The sequence below is a fragment of the Phoca vitulina genome, unplaced genomic scaffold (assembly GCF_004348235.1).
Source record: "Phoca vitulina isolate PV1807 unplaced genomic scaffold, GSC_HSeal_1.0 scaffold21, whole genome shotgun sequence".
NCBI classification, from domain to species: domain Eukaryota; kingdom Metazoa; phylum Chordata; class Mammalia; order Carnivora; family Phocidae; genus Phoca; species Phoca vitulina.
In genome coordinates, this window is record NW_022589724.1 from 16,167,656 (window position 1) to 16,181,758 (window position 14,103).

Here is a 14,103-nt window from a genome sequence, read left to right on the forward strand (position 1 = left end):
TCATTTTTTTATTATGTTAAAAATATTTTTACATGTTAAAAAAAAAGTTCAGTTTTCAGGAAACTGAAACAAATATCAGTACCAGCTCTATCCGGCCTTTTGGATGCTATCTTCAACGATGTGCTTCCAGCCTGTTCTTTATTTTCATTTTTTTCTTGATTATTGAACGCTTAGTCATCCAGTTCATCCAATGAACCTGCAGCTGAGGCTGAAGTTTTGCTGTTTTTGATCTGCCTACTGGGTCTCGTTTTTCATCATATCACCACTTAGTAGCCATGTGATCTTTGGGAAGTGTATTCAATTGCTTTAAGATTTAGTTTTCCCATCTGTAAAATGGAAATAATAAAGGGACCCACCTCATAATGTTGTTGAAGATAGAATTAAATGAGATAAATATGTAATGTTTTAGAACTGCAGCACAGAGTATATTAACTCTTGTTGTGATGATGACGAGACGGGTTGCTCAGGACAGCTATTCATAATACACGAATTTTTCTGAGATCTCCTTATTTTTTAAGAGAATAAAACCAAGATATACCAAAGCATTCGAGCACTGGCACCGGCATGGCCACCAAACACTGAGCTCTTGGCTGGCAGCACCACCACAACACAGGTCAAAATATGTATTGATCTGCCGGTACTTCAACATTTTGAATCTGAACAAAAGGGCAGTTTGGGGACATCCAGGTGAATTACAGGAAAGGGTATAAGTAGGGAAGTCAAGAACTACCCATGGTAGGTTTTCTGGACTCTGTACAAACAGAATCCACTGAGAGACAGGAAGGGAGGCACCAAAGATAAAATCAAAGTTATTGTTAAATGCTGCCAGATAAATGGTTATTTCCAAAGAGAAATGGTGATTAAAGAGAACATTTTACTCAGTGCTTTTCAATTCACTGTGAAGACTGAAACATGATTTAAAGAATAGTTTCATGAAAAGAGGCAAATATTTCCCGGAGAGAAAAAGTCTTCATATAGTTCTTTGGACTCCTTGGTTTTGTCTGCAGAGACAAAGCTATGGGGCAGAGATTTCTCTTGGTAGATAGAAGATACTAGTTCTAGTGTCTTCTCCCTTCCTCCTCTAACCATAACACACACACACACGTACGCATGCACGCACGCACACAGTAATGGAGAAAGTTCACTGGGCTTTAGTTGCTTAATCTGTCAAATGGGAAAATGACTCCCTTCTCACTTCAAAACAGGCAGAGACATTCAACATTTACATCTATTTATATTTGTCACCCACATTCTAGAGCTTAACCTTTCAGGCTTACAGAACAGTTGAGCAGAAAGTAGAGCTCCTATTGGACTTCCTTTTAAATAATGAAATATGTGGGACTGGGAAATCTAGCGATTTTCTAGGGTCAGCCATCAGGAAAATATAAAAACCCAAAGCCATGTGATCAGATGTGTAAGTTTGGAAATTCAAGTAATATTCCTGGTGACCCCTCAGTGGTTTGTTGTGTTGAGGTTGCAAGATGAGAGTGGAAGGCTTTGGAGAAGGGTTTGGAGATGGGATCTGGAATCATGACCATTTATATGCTGTGCTGTCTTGGACAGTTCTCTACCTGCTCAGTAGCCTTGTCTGTAGATGGGATTCATCATTTCTGTCTTAAACAGGCTGTCCTCAGAAAAAAAGTATCATAATTTAAGTAAAGCACTCAGCAGGGGGCTGCTATATAGTAGGTCTCAGTATATGTTGCTTGTTACTCTTTTGCCCTCCCCACTTTTCCACCCCATCCTTGACTAAATATGGTTCCCATGGTAGGCTGCACTTTGCAGAAGGGAGGGAAAGAGGTACACCCAGCCCAGCTCCCCAGTATTTATGTGGAAAAAAATATGCACCACTTCCACATCACCAAGACTGAAGTTTTGCAGTGTATTCAACTTGCTTCCATCTCTATGAAATGATAGATCTCAGTTACATGCCCAAAAGACTGAACAGGTCCACAGTAAAGACCAATGAAAAATTAAAATCAATATAATTCTTCTCTCTAGCTTGTACTTTAAAAGGTTAACAACAAGAGCAGAAGTGGGGAAGGGGTGCCTTTCTTTAAGACAAAGAAATAGATTAGCTTCTCTTTTATTTCTCACAAAAGTACTATGATCTAGGGATCATTAGTCCCATTTTCACAGATGAGAGAAACTGAGGCTCAGAGTTTAAGTGAATTTTCATAGTGAATGGCCCCAAAAGTCAAGCCCCAATCTTGTTGAGGTATAAACACTACATTACACTGATTCTCTCTTCTCATGATTATCTTAGGTCTGTTTGGCTAAAAGCAGTATTATTTAAATATTCCAGGGACGGAAATTGTTTCAACTTAATCTCAACACAGATTAACTGGTAGTGATTGCAAGGCTGGGTTGAGAAAGGTTTGTATAATGCATCTGGGCTATAGGGGAAAGTATAATATGACCTTGGGAATGTCATCTCATCTCTCTGAACTTGTTTCCTCATCCGTGCCTTCCTATCATGGAAATGGAAGGGACAGTGGCAGTATAAATGTTCTAGTTGCTTCTCTGTGTTTAGTACAGTTTCTTTATTTGTCAAATGTAAATTGAAGATTGGGTGGGGGAGAAGATTCTCTAGGGCTACAGCTCATGCAAGACACAGAGCCCCCTCTTCTACCTCCCTGGTCAATACTCTCTCCTTGACCAGAATGCCTCTTGTCTAAATTGATGAGAGACATCATCATCTTTGTACTATCTGGATCCCCTTGAACAAGTTACCAATTTGTACCTTGACTGGTGCTAAGTGCTCATTTTTTTCCCGGAAGTTTCCATCCATGACTAGTAGAGTCTTGTTTCTTGGAATGACACTGAACTTGTCTCAAGACTATGAGGAGAACAGGTTATGTGCACTTCTCTAGCTACCCTATCCTCTACTGACCAGTTAGGGTGGGGAAGACAGCCTATATAATAATCTTTAAAGGAAGTTCCATTTAGTGAGAAATCACCTTTATCCATTCTTTAATTTAATCCTAACAGCAATGCTGTAAACATGTATCTTTAAATCCATTTTATGGATGAGAATAAGGATCCACAGAAATGAGATACTTTGCACAAATACACAGTGAACAAGTACTAGAGCCAGGATTTTGGCCCAGGCATGTCAGATTTCTAAACTCACATTTTTATTTCTTGTGTTGTCCTTTCTTCCTATCATAATACAAATGGGAAAAGGTTTGTTCCAGTACTGACACTAGCTAGAGCAAATTTCTTTTCTCTGGTCCTCAGACTTCCCATTTGCAAAATGATAGTATGAACTAAGGACCTTTCCATTTCTTACAGTTAGTGATTCTGTGATGGATAGTCTCAAAAGTTCTGGACATAAAGGTAGAGTTTATCTGAAGTAAGAGGAAGGGAGTATTTAAGCCATTCTAGTTCACTTGTAGAGCTGCTGCTTTTGAGAGCATAATTTATGCCATCTTTGGAAAGGATCAGTGTTGGTTTGTAGAATGAAGGAGCACAGTCCACAGTTGGGGGGAATCTGGGCTGGCAGTTAAAGCACTTAGTAGGAAAATGTTAAGTTTATTTCTAGTTCACTCAATTTCTGCGTATCTACCTTTTCCACTTCCTTACTTCCCATATTCAATAAAGATAGGTAGAGTGTCTATTCATAAAGAGAGGCATTAAAAAGGACTCCTAGTATTTTCCTGATTAAGAAGAAGCTATGACAGTATCTAATGCCAAAGATAATGCCCTAAGACCCAGCATTTCCACTTCTAAGAGTACACCCAAAAGAAATGCATACATATATTCACCAAAAACAACTTCTAGAATGTTTAGAGTAGCACTACTGATGACACCTCAAACTTGGGAACTCACCAAATGCCCATCAACAGTATGATGAGCAAATAAGCAGTATATATTAATGCAATGAAATTCTATACAGCTATAAGAACAAATGATCTACAACTTTATGCAATAATACAAATAAATCCCACAAAAATGATGTCAAGCAAAAGAAGTAAGACACAAAAACTAAGTACTCCGGGATTTCCATTTTATGAAGTACAAAAATAAGCAAAGCACAATTAATGGTGCTGGGGCAACTGCAAAAGAATGAAAAAGAATGAAATTGGACCCCTACCTCATACCATATACACGAATTGACTCAAAATGGATCAATGACCCAGATATGAAAGCTAAAAGCATAAAATTCTTACAAGAACACATAGGGGAACATCTTAATGACCTTGGATTTGGTGATAGATTCTTAGATATAGCACCAAAGCACAAACAACAGATGAAAAAATAAATTAGACTTCATCAAAATTAAAAACTTTTGTGCCTCAAAGGACACTCTCAAGAAATTGGAGAAAATATTTCTAAATCATTTGTAAAGAATATACAAAGAACTATTACAAAAAGACAAAGAACCCAATTGAAAATGGAAAAAAAATAACTTGAATAGACATTTCTCCAAAGATTAAAGACAAAGGATGGATATAATAAAACAATGGAAAATAACAAGCGTTGGTGATGATGTGGAGAAATTAGAACCCTTGTACATTGCTGGTGGGCACATAAAATGGTACATCCACTGTGGAAAACTACTCGTTGGTTCCTCAAAAAGTTAAACGTAGAATTGCCATATGATCCCAAAATTCCACTCCAATATATATGCTCAAAATAATTAAAAATGGATACTCAAACCAGTACATGTACACATATGTTTGTAGCTGCACTATTCATAATAGACAAAAGGTGAAATAGCCCAAATATCCATCAACGAATGAAAGGATAAGCAAACAAAAGGACACTATTCAGTCATAAAAAAGAATGCAATATTGATGTGTGCTGCAAAGTCGATAAGCCTCCAAAATATTGTGTTCAAAGACACTAACCAAAAGGTTACATATCATATGATTCCATTTATATGAAATATCAGAATAGATAAATTCATGTAGAAAGACACAGATTGATGGTTGCCAGGGGCTTGAGGAGGGTCAAATGGGGAGAAGATGTTTACTAGGTAAAGGGTTTTACTTTGGTGTGATGGAAATGTTTGGAACTAGATAAAGGAGGTGGTCTCCCAAGGTTGTGAATATATTAAATTCCACCAAACTGTTCATTTTAAAGTTGTTAATTTTGGCTGCCTGGGTGGCTCAGTCAGTTAAGCATCTGCCTTCAGCTCAGGTCATGATGTCAGTGTCCTGGGATCGAGCCCCGCACTGGGCTTCCTGCTCAGCAGGGAGTCTGCCTCTCTATCTCTCTCTGCTGCTCACCCTGCTCATTCTCCCTTTCTCTCTCACTGTCTCTCTCTCTCAAATAAATAAATAAAATCTTTAAAAAAATAAAGTCCTTAATTTTATTATGTGAATTTCACCCAAATAATTTTTTTTATTATGTTATGTTAGTCACCATACAGTACATCATTAGTTTTTGATGTAGTGTTCCATGATTCATTGTTTGGGATACTGCAAAGGCAGTCCTAAGGGGGAAATACATAGGCATCCAAGCCTCACTCATTAAATTATTTTTTAGAAAGAGACTGGAGGGGCGCCTTAATGGCTCAGTTGGTTAAGCAGCCAACTCTTGGTTTCAGCTCAGGTCAAGATCTTAGGGTCTTGAGATCAAGCCCCACATCGGCCTCCCCACTCAAGAGGGAGTCTGCTTGTGGATTCTCTCTCTCTCCCTCTGCCTCTGCCCCTCCCCCTGCTGGTTCTCTCTCTCTCTCTCTCTCTCTCAAATAAAGAAATCTTTAAAAATTTTAAAAAATAAAGAAACTGGAAAAAAAACAAATGTAAATAGCAAAAAATAAATACAAAAATTAATAACAACAACAATAATAATAATAAAGAGGAGAAGGAGAAGGAAGATGAGGAGAAGGAAGAGGAGAAGGAAAAGGAGGAAGAAGAACAAGAGGAGGAGGAAGAGCAAGAGGAGTAGGAGAAGGTGAAGGAAGAGGAGGAGGAGGAAGAGGAGAAGGAGGAGGAGGAGAAAAACTTCAGTGCCCTTAGAAGTCAGGATAGCCCCCTTTAACCTGTGGAATCCTTCAGAGATGTAAAAAGGGTAGTCATTAGATGGGAAAAGAAAGGGGGCTTCTGGGAGGCTAGTAATGTGCTGCTTCTTGATTTGAGTGCTGGTTACACATGTCTGAGTTTATGAAATTCATCAAGTACTTATAATAAGCATACATAGTTTTCTGTATGTTTATTATGTCAATACCAAAGTTTTTATAAAGATTCACTGGCAAAAATGCTCCCTTAGAAGGAAGACATTTTTCTGGAATATCCTTCTGAAATGGAGTAAGACCCCACTTCAGTTCAGCAGCATACACTGACATCCACATTGTCCCCCAAACTAGCAAGGACTCTTTAAAGCACAACAAAGCTTGACTATACAATGGGTGGGGAGGGGGAGCAGTATGCTGGTATTGTGGGAGATTGGGTAGTCAGGAGCCCTGGGCTCCAGCTCTGCTGTTCTGCTCTATAGCACTCTCTGACCACGGAGAAGCCACTTCGGTGCTGAACCTCAGGATTCCTCATTTGGGCACTGGGCATAATAATGACCAGGAAGATGATGAAATGAGCTGGTCTCAAACTGAATAATGGGACAGACTGCAAGAAATGTCATGGAGAAGAGGGTAGAAAAGCAGCCAAAAGAATGGAGCTCATTCCCTTGGGAAACACAACCTACCCCAAACAGAGCTAGAAGAGTTTTTAATCTGCTTTACCCAAGGGGCCCCCACGTAACAGTAATGCACCTATGCCACCATCTGTTCTGTTCTGATCGGCCTTTCCTTCTCTTGCCTCATATCCTTGAGAGACTGGCTAAGATGTAATCAAGTCAAAGATTCTCAAACATTTTGGCCAAGTGCAATATTATATGAAATGCCAACAAGTCAAAAGAGCTTCTTTAATCAAAGAAGCCCATGCCTGTCTTCTCTAACTAGCCCAGGATCACCCCAGCAACAACTCCTTAGAGCTTTGGGGTTCCAAAGAACCTGATGTAAACACAACTAACCTAACCTAGTCTATTTTACAGATGAGGAAATTGTCAGAGGCTCAATCAGAACTTGGACTTTTCACTTGCCCAGAACCCGAGTAGAGGACAAAGTAGCATTGTTGACTAACTTGCCCTGCTGCTACCTGGGTCTTGAAGGGAGGCAGTCATCTGTGGGTTCTTGAAAGCCTGGGCTCTATGCCCAGAAATAAGATGAAGAGGGGTCTGGAGGTAGTCAAGGCCCACAGTTTTTGAGATGCTTTGTTTTCCCTCTCCTTGACGTGCAGCCTGGCCATTGTCCACTCCTGGGAGTGGGGGATTTCTTACTCCCATATTGCTTTGAGGCTGCACCATGCATATCTGAGCCTGGGCTACCTGCCCGGCTGAATGCTTTCATTTCCTTCTTTAACCTGTGGCCCTCTAAGCCAAGCAGAACTCTTCCCAGAAGATAAAGAGATGGTGACCAAGTCCCCTGGAGAACGTCTGGGTGTCAACTTGCTGAAATTATTGTACAAATAGCTCCTTCCGTATACTCACTACTTAATACTTCACAAAATACATTTACTAACTTTTAAATGTAATCATGTATCCAATTAAATGTTGAATAATTGTTTTATTGAGCATTACTATGTACACTACATTAGACTGAGCATTTATAAGGTTGCTGGTCAAGACAGCCACTGTTATGGCCCTCAGAGTTTATCATCCAACTAGAGCCAGAGGCAAGAAATCAGCTCATTAGAGTGCAGTGCTGTAAATGGGGGAAATCATCCCAGAGGGAAAATAGTAAATGCTGCAGGCACAGATAACAGAGTGTGCAAAGACCTAGGGGGTAAAATAGGACATGGCTTGTTTGGGGAAAGCAAGTGTTCAGGCTACTGGGATCTGAACTGGGGCTAAGGATAACTGAGAAACCACACTGGGGAAGAAAGGTGTTGGCTGATACCAAGGAGTTATGTAGATAACAAATTGCCAAAAACTCAGTAAATGTGTATCCTTCTTTGGGTTCCTTTAAAAGCAAATCTTGAATCAAGGACTCAAGTACAAGTAGTTTATCTGGATGATGATCCCAATAACCACCAGTAGAGAAGAGGGGAAGTGAAACAAGAATGGGAAGGTAGCCAGGGCGCCTGGGTAGCTTAGTCGTTAAGCGTCCGCCTTCAGCTCAGGTCATGATCCCAGGGTCCTGGGATTGAGCCCCCTATCAGGCTCCCCGCTCTGCGGGAAGCCTGCTTCTCCCTCTCTCACTCCCCTTGCTTGTGTTCCCTCTCTCACTGTGTCTCTGTCAAATAAATAAATAAAATCTTAAAAAAAAAAAAAGAATGGGAAGGTAGCCAAAAGAGGGTGTCTTATCAAGTATGTTACTACTGTAAGCAACTGCAGCTCAATCACAAGAGACAGGCTGGAGAAGAATCTAGGGGGCTCCTTAGAGGAGGTAGCACTTGAGATGAGCCTTGAAGAACCAGTAGGACTTTAGAAAAAAGAAGCAAGGATAGTTGGCTGAGAAAAACTCATGTCCACCTGACTTTAGGACTATATTATCTACCTCATTTCCTCTTTCACCTTCAAATATATGAGGAAGCACACAAGTGGCATCCTTTCGCAAAAGTTTGTCTAGGAGCGGGTATCCTTCCCTATGGCTCCTGCCAGGAGCCTGTCTGGGCTTTGCATTGAAAAGGAACAGCTCATTCTTGATACCCTGTGCCATACGGAACACATTCATTTCCAGGATTAAAAGCACATTAAGGTAACACACACCACATGTAGGAAGGGAAGTGACCAGACACCCTATTTTCTATAATCCCTGAGAAAAAGATATAACTCATCTATCCATCCATTCATCTGTGTACACCCACGTGTGCACGTGCACACACACACACACACACACCTTGTCTACCAGCACAGGCCAGGGAGGCATAACTTCCAACCTCAAAACCTCTTCCCAAGGATCCAAAGAGAGAATTTAGTTTCCAGACATTTAGGGCACCATCTGAGACCTAAACCCAAACCTTGATATTTTTCCTCTGCTAGGAGAATGGCTTTTGGTTATTACACATTTCTCTCTGTGTTGATTTTTTAAAAATATTTCCACAAAGCTACCCGCCAAATGTTTTCATCTCAAACATGTGCAGCTTTTCTGTAACTCATGTTGTAGTTACATCAGTGATTGGGACTCCATTCACCTCTAAATTTAAGTTGTCTTCAGAGCCTGAAATTCATCAACAGTCCGAATTCTTGGGAATACAGCTGGTCAAAGTTTTAGCTTGCTTAAACCCTTCACTGTAGATTCTGCCTACCTTGCCACACTTGTCTTTTGCTTCCATCCCTCCCATCAGTTACCCACCACTCACTTTATGCTCTCGCCAAACTGAACTCCCTTCAGTTACTTTAGCATGCCGTGTTTTCTTAGTTCCCAGCTTTGGAGTCAGGCTCTGCCCTTTACCTAGAATACCCTCCCTTAACTATGCATAGCTTACTCCTACTCATTCTTTATGTCTCAGCTTAGCTGATCAGTGTATTAACAGTTATTATTATAGCTTAGATTGACTGCAGGCTCACTATGTGCCTGACATGAAATTAAGTACTTTACATGAAATCACTTATTTAATATATATAAAATAACCCATGGAAGTAGATATAATTATCAGTATTATCATTTTATAAATGAGGAAATCGAGGTAAGAAATTGTAAATAACTTCCCCAAGGTCATAATGACTAGTCAGGGATGAAATCTGAATTTGAACCCAGGCAATCTGATTCTGAACACCCTGAATATAACTGTATAATGATGCTCCATAAAGCCTACTCCAAGTTCAGCTAATAAGCCTAGTAGTCTTGTGGGTCCACCAGCCCCTATTACTTCCAAAACTGTCTTAACCATACTACACTAATTGTCCATTTATTTCTTCCATTCCTCAAAAACACAAAGAAGCTGTTTCCCATTCAACCTGTATCCCCTGGCTCATAGCAGGTCTGTGATTGTTTAAGGAAGATATGAATAAATCTGAACAGAGCCTGAATCAACTTCCATTCACAAGAAAATACATGCTAATCCAATTACTGATATAAACCCCAGGCTGTAACTAAACCGATTAAAAGAACAAAATTTTTCAGCACTTTGATAATGCCTGCTAACACAAAAATCATATGTCAATTACCAATCTTTTTCATTTATTCATGAAAGAAGGTGTCTCAAAGACTTCCAATTGCTAAGGCTTCTATGATGGGCAAGTGCTTAGAGATAAGAAAGCTTAATTAAAAAAATAATAATCAGTAATTCCAACACTTAGTACATCTCAATTGCTTGTGTTTAAAATAGAGTCAGATCTGGGTAGGAGTTTGGCTGACTGAGTAGAAAGCTATGTTAAAAGTTTGATGTCAGGTGGGAAATTGGGCAAACACAAGGACATCTGAGACCAGGGAAGGGGGTTGGTAAAACCAAGACTATAGCCCACCAACCCCAGAGGTTTGGTGAGTTTCATGTGAAGATGGGTCTCACAGCCTTCATAGGCTCAGATGTGAGGGATTGCCAAAGTCCTCTGCCTCAGAGTAGGATGGTTTTACAGCCTGAACCTCCAACTGGCAGTGAGAAAAATGAGGTGGTATCCTGGGTTGACCTGCCCTTCCTCTCTTGACACCTTTAGGTTCTGAAGGAGAGGATTGCTAGTTACCGCTTAGTTCAGAGAGCTGATGATTTAACACATCCCTAGGCTTAGACTTCACTGTGTGATCAACTTTACCCAGACATCTGATATCTCCACCATACCCTGTCTAGGTCAGTTAAAAATCTGGTTTCACCACAAAAGACCCAGAATAGCCAAAGCAAACCTGAAAAAGAAAAACAGGGGCGCCTGAGTGACTCAGTTGGTTAAGCATCTGCCTTCAGCTCTGGTCATGAGCTCAGGGTCCTGGGATCGAGCCCCACATTGGGCTCCCTCCTCACCGGGGAGTCTGCTTCTCCCTCTCCCTTTGCCCCTTCCCCCGCTCATGCTCTTTCTCTCTCTCTTTCTCACTCAAATAAATAAATGAAATCTTAAAAAAAAAAAAAAGATATCTTAAAGATCTTAAAAAAAAAAAAAAGAAAAAGAAAAAGAAACCTGGAGGCATCACAATTCCAGACTTCAAGTTATATTACAAAGCTGCAGTAATCAAAACAGTATGGTACTTGCACAAAAATATAGATCAATGAAATAGAAGAGAAAACCCAGATATGAACCCACAATTATATGGTCAATTAGTCTTTGACAAAGCAGGAAAGAATATCCAATTGGAAAAAGAATGTCTCTCTAACAAATGGTGTTGGGGAAACGGGGCAGCAACATGCAAAAGAATGAAACTAGACCACTTTCTTACACCATACACAAAAATAAATTCAAAATGGATTAAAGACCTAAAGTGTGAGACCTGAAACCATAAAAATTCTTGAAGAGAGCACCAGGCAATAACTTCTTTGATATTGGCCATAACAACTTCTTTCTAGATATGTCTCCTGAGGCAAGGGAAAGAAAAGCAAAAATAAACTATTGGTATGATATCAAAATAAAAAGTTTCTGCACAGCAAAGGAAACAATCAACAAAACTAAAAGGCAACATAGTGAATGGGAGAGATATTTGCAAATGACATATCTGATAAAGAGTTAGTATCCAAAATACATAAAGAACTTACAAAACTCAACATCCCCCAAATGAATAATCCAATTAAAAATGGGTAGAATACATGAACACACATTTTTGCAAAGAAGACATACAGATGGCCAACAGAAACATGAAAAGATGCTCAACATCACTTATCGTCAGGGAAATACGAAGCAAAACTACAACAAGATACCACCTCACACCTGTCAGAATAGTTAAAATCAACACAAGAAATAAGAGGTGTTGGCAAGAATGTAGAGAAAGGGTAACCCTCCTGTACTGTTAGTGGGAAAACAAACTGCTGCATTCTGGAAAACAGTATGGAGTTTCCTCAAAAAGTTAAAAATAAAACTACCCTATTATCCAGCAATTGCAGTACTGGTTGTTTACCCAAGGAATATAAAAATACTAATTCAAAGGGATATATGCACCCTGATGTTTATATGTTTATAGCAGCATTATCTATAATAGCAAAATTATGGAAACAGCCCGAGTGTCCACTGATTGATGAATGGATAAAGAAGATGTAGTGTGTGTATACATACACACAATGGAATATTACTCAGCCATAAAAAGAATGAGATATTGACATCTGCATGGATGGAGCTATACAAGTATTTTGCTAAGTGAAATAAATCAGAGAAAGACAAATACCATATGATTTCACTCATATGTGGAATTTAAGAAACAAAACAAATGAGCAAAGTGGGGGGAAAGAAAGAGGCAAACCAAGAAACAGACTCTTAACTAGAGGGAACTGATGGCTACTAAAAGGAAAGTGAGGGGGTGTGTTAAACAGGTGATGGGGATTAAGGAGAGCATTTGTTGTGATGAGCACCGGGTGATACATGGACGTGTTGAAGTGCTATACTGTACATCTGAAACTAATATCACACTGTATGTTAACTAACTGGCATTTAAATAAAAACTTCTAAAAAATCTGATTCCTTTATTTTCAATTGTCACAGGGTTTCTGGTATAGCGACATACTCTCTCTTTCCCAAGCAAAGTTGGCCATTCTTTCTTCCTTTCTTCTGCTTTTTGCTTTTTTATTTTTGAGCTCCTACCTCAATGCAATTGGCCAGAAGGAACCCAAAAACTTAACGGTAACTATCCTGCTCCCAGAATGATACATAAAAATCCCATTGCACTTATACTAAAGCCCAGACTCCATGGATGGTGCACATGGCTCTGAATGACCTAGCCTGGCGCTGTCCAACACAGCAGGCCCTAGAAACCTGTGGCTACTGAGCACTTGAAACTCAGGCAGTCTGAATTAAGATGTGCTGTAAGTGGAAACTCCACACTGAATGTCAAAGACTTTGTACCTAATAATAATAATAATAATAGTAATAATAATAATAATGTAAAATTTCATTAACTGTTGTTCATATTGATCACATGTTGAGACAATAGTATTTTGGATTATTTTGAGTTAAAAAAATATTATTAAATTTACCTTCACTTGTTTCTTTTTAATTTCTAAATGTGGCTACCAGAAAACTTAAAATTACATGTGACTCACACTGTATTTCTATTGGATGTTCAGCCTCAATTCCTGTCACCCTTCCTACCACAGTCAAGGCTACAGGTACGCTGAATTCCTTTTAGTCCTTCTAAACTCACAAGTCCTCTGTCACTCCCGGGCCTTTATTTATCTAGAGCAGTTTTTTTACTTAATTCACTCTGACTCAACCTTTGTGCCAGAGTTCAGATATTACTTCCTTGGAATAGTGTGGTATGTGGCCAGCCTTCCCAAATTTGAGTCTCTGTGACCTCATGACCCCGTTTGTTTCCATCCATCACAGCACCGGTCATGCTGCTGTAATGGATTCTTTCTGCCCCTCTGCAATATAAGCAACAAGAATGAAGAAATTGCTACTATTCGTGGTGCACGGTAGGCACTCAAGAAGTACTTATAGAGGACGGAGGGAGACCTAATCTGGTTGCACTGCATCAGTGTCACCCAACACCCTACAACAGGGATTGGCAGGCTATAGCCTACAGGCCAAATCCAGCCTACCATCTATTTTTGAAAATAAAACTTTACTGGCTATGCCCATTCATTTCCATACCATTTCTATACCAGAAGGGAATAGTTGTGATAGAGACCATGTGGCCCACAAAGCCTAAAACATGTACACTCTGACCCTTTAAAGAAAAAAGTTTGCTGATCTCTGTCCCGTACGATTAATGCCCAACTTTTCAGCACAGGTCGCTGCTTACCTGTCCAGCCTTATCTGATGGTCCTCCGCCTATAATACCTCTCTGTTTCAGGTTTGCTGAGCTACCACCAGTGCCGGAAAACCTCCCACATTCACGCTCATCCATTCCATGTCCAGACCACACTGTAGCTCTCAACACTCTGTAACATACATAATATGTAATTACAATTACATAAGATGCAATAAAAATGAATGTAGACCCATCCATCGGTAGGTCTGCTTTAGACTGTCAACTAACTGCTCGAGAGCAGGGACAATTTACTCATTCAACACGTATGGATGAAGAGT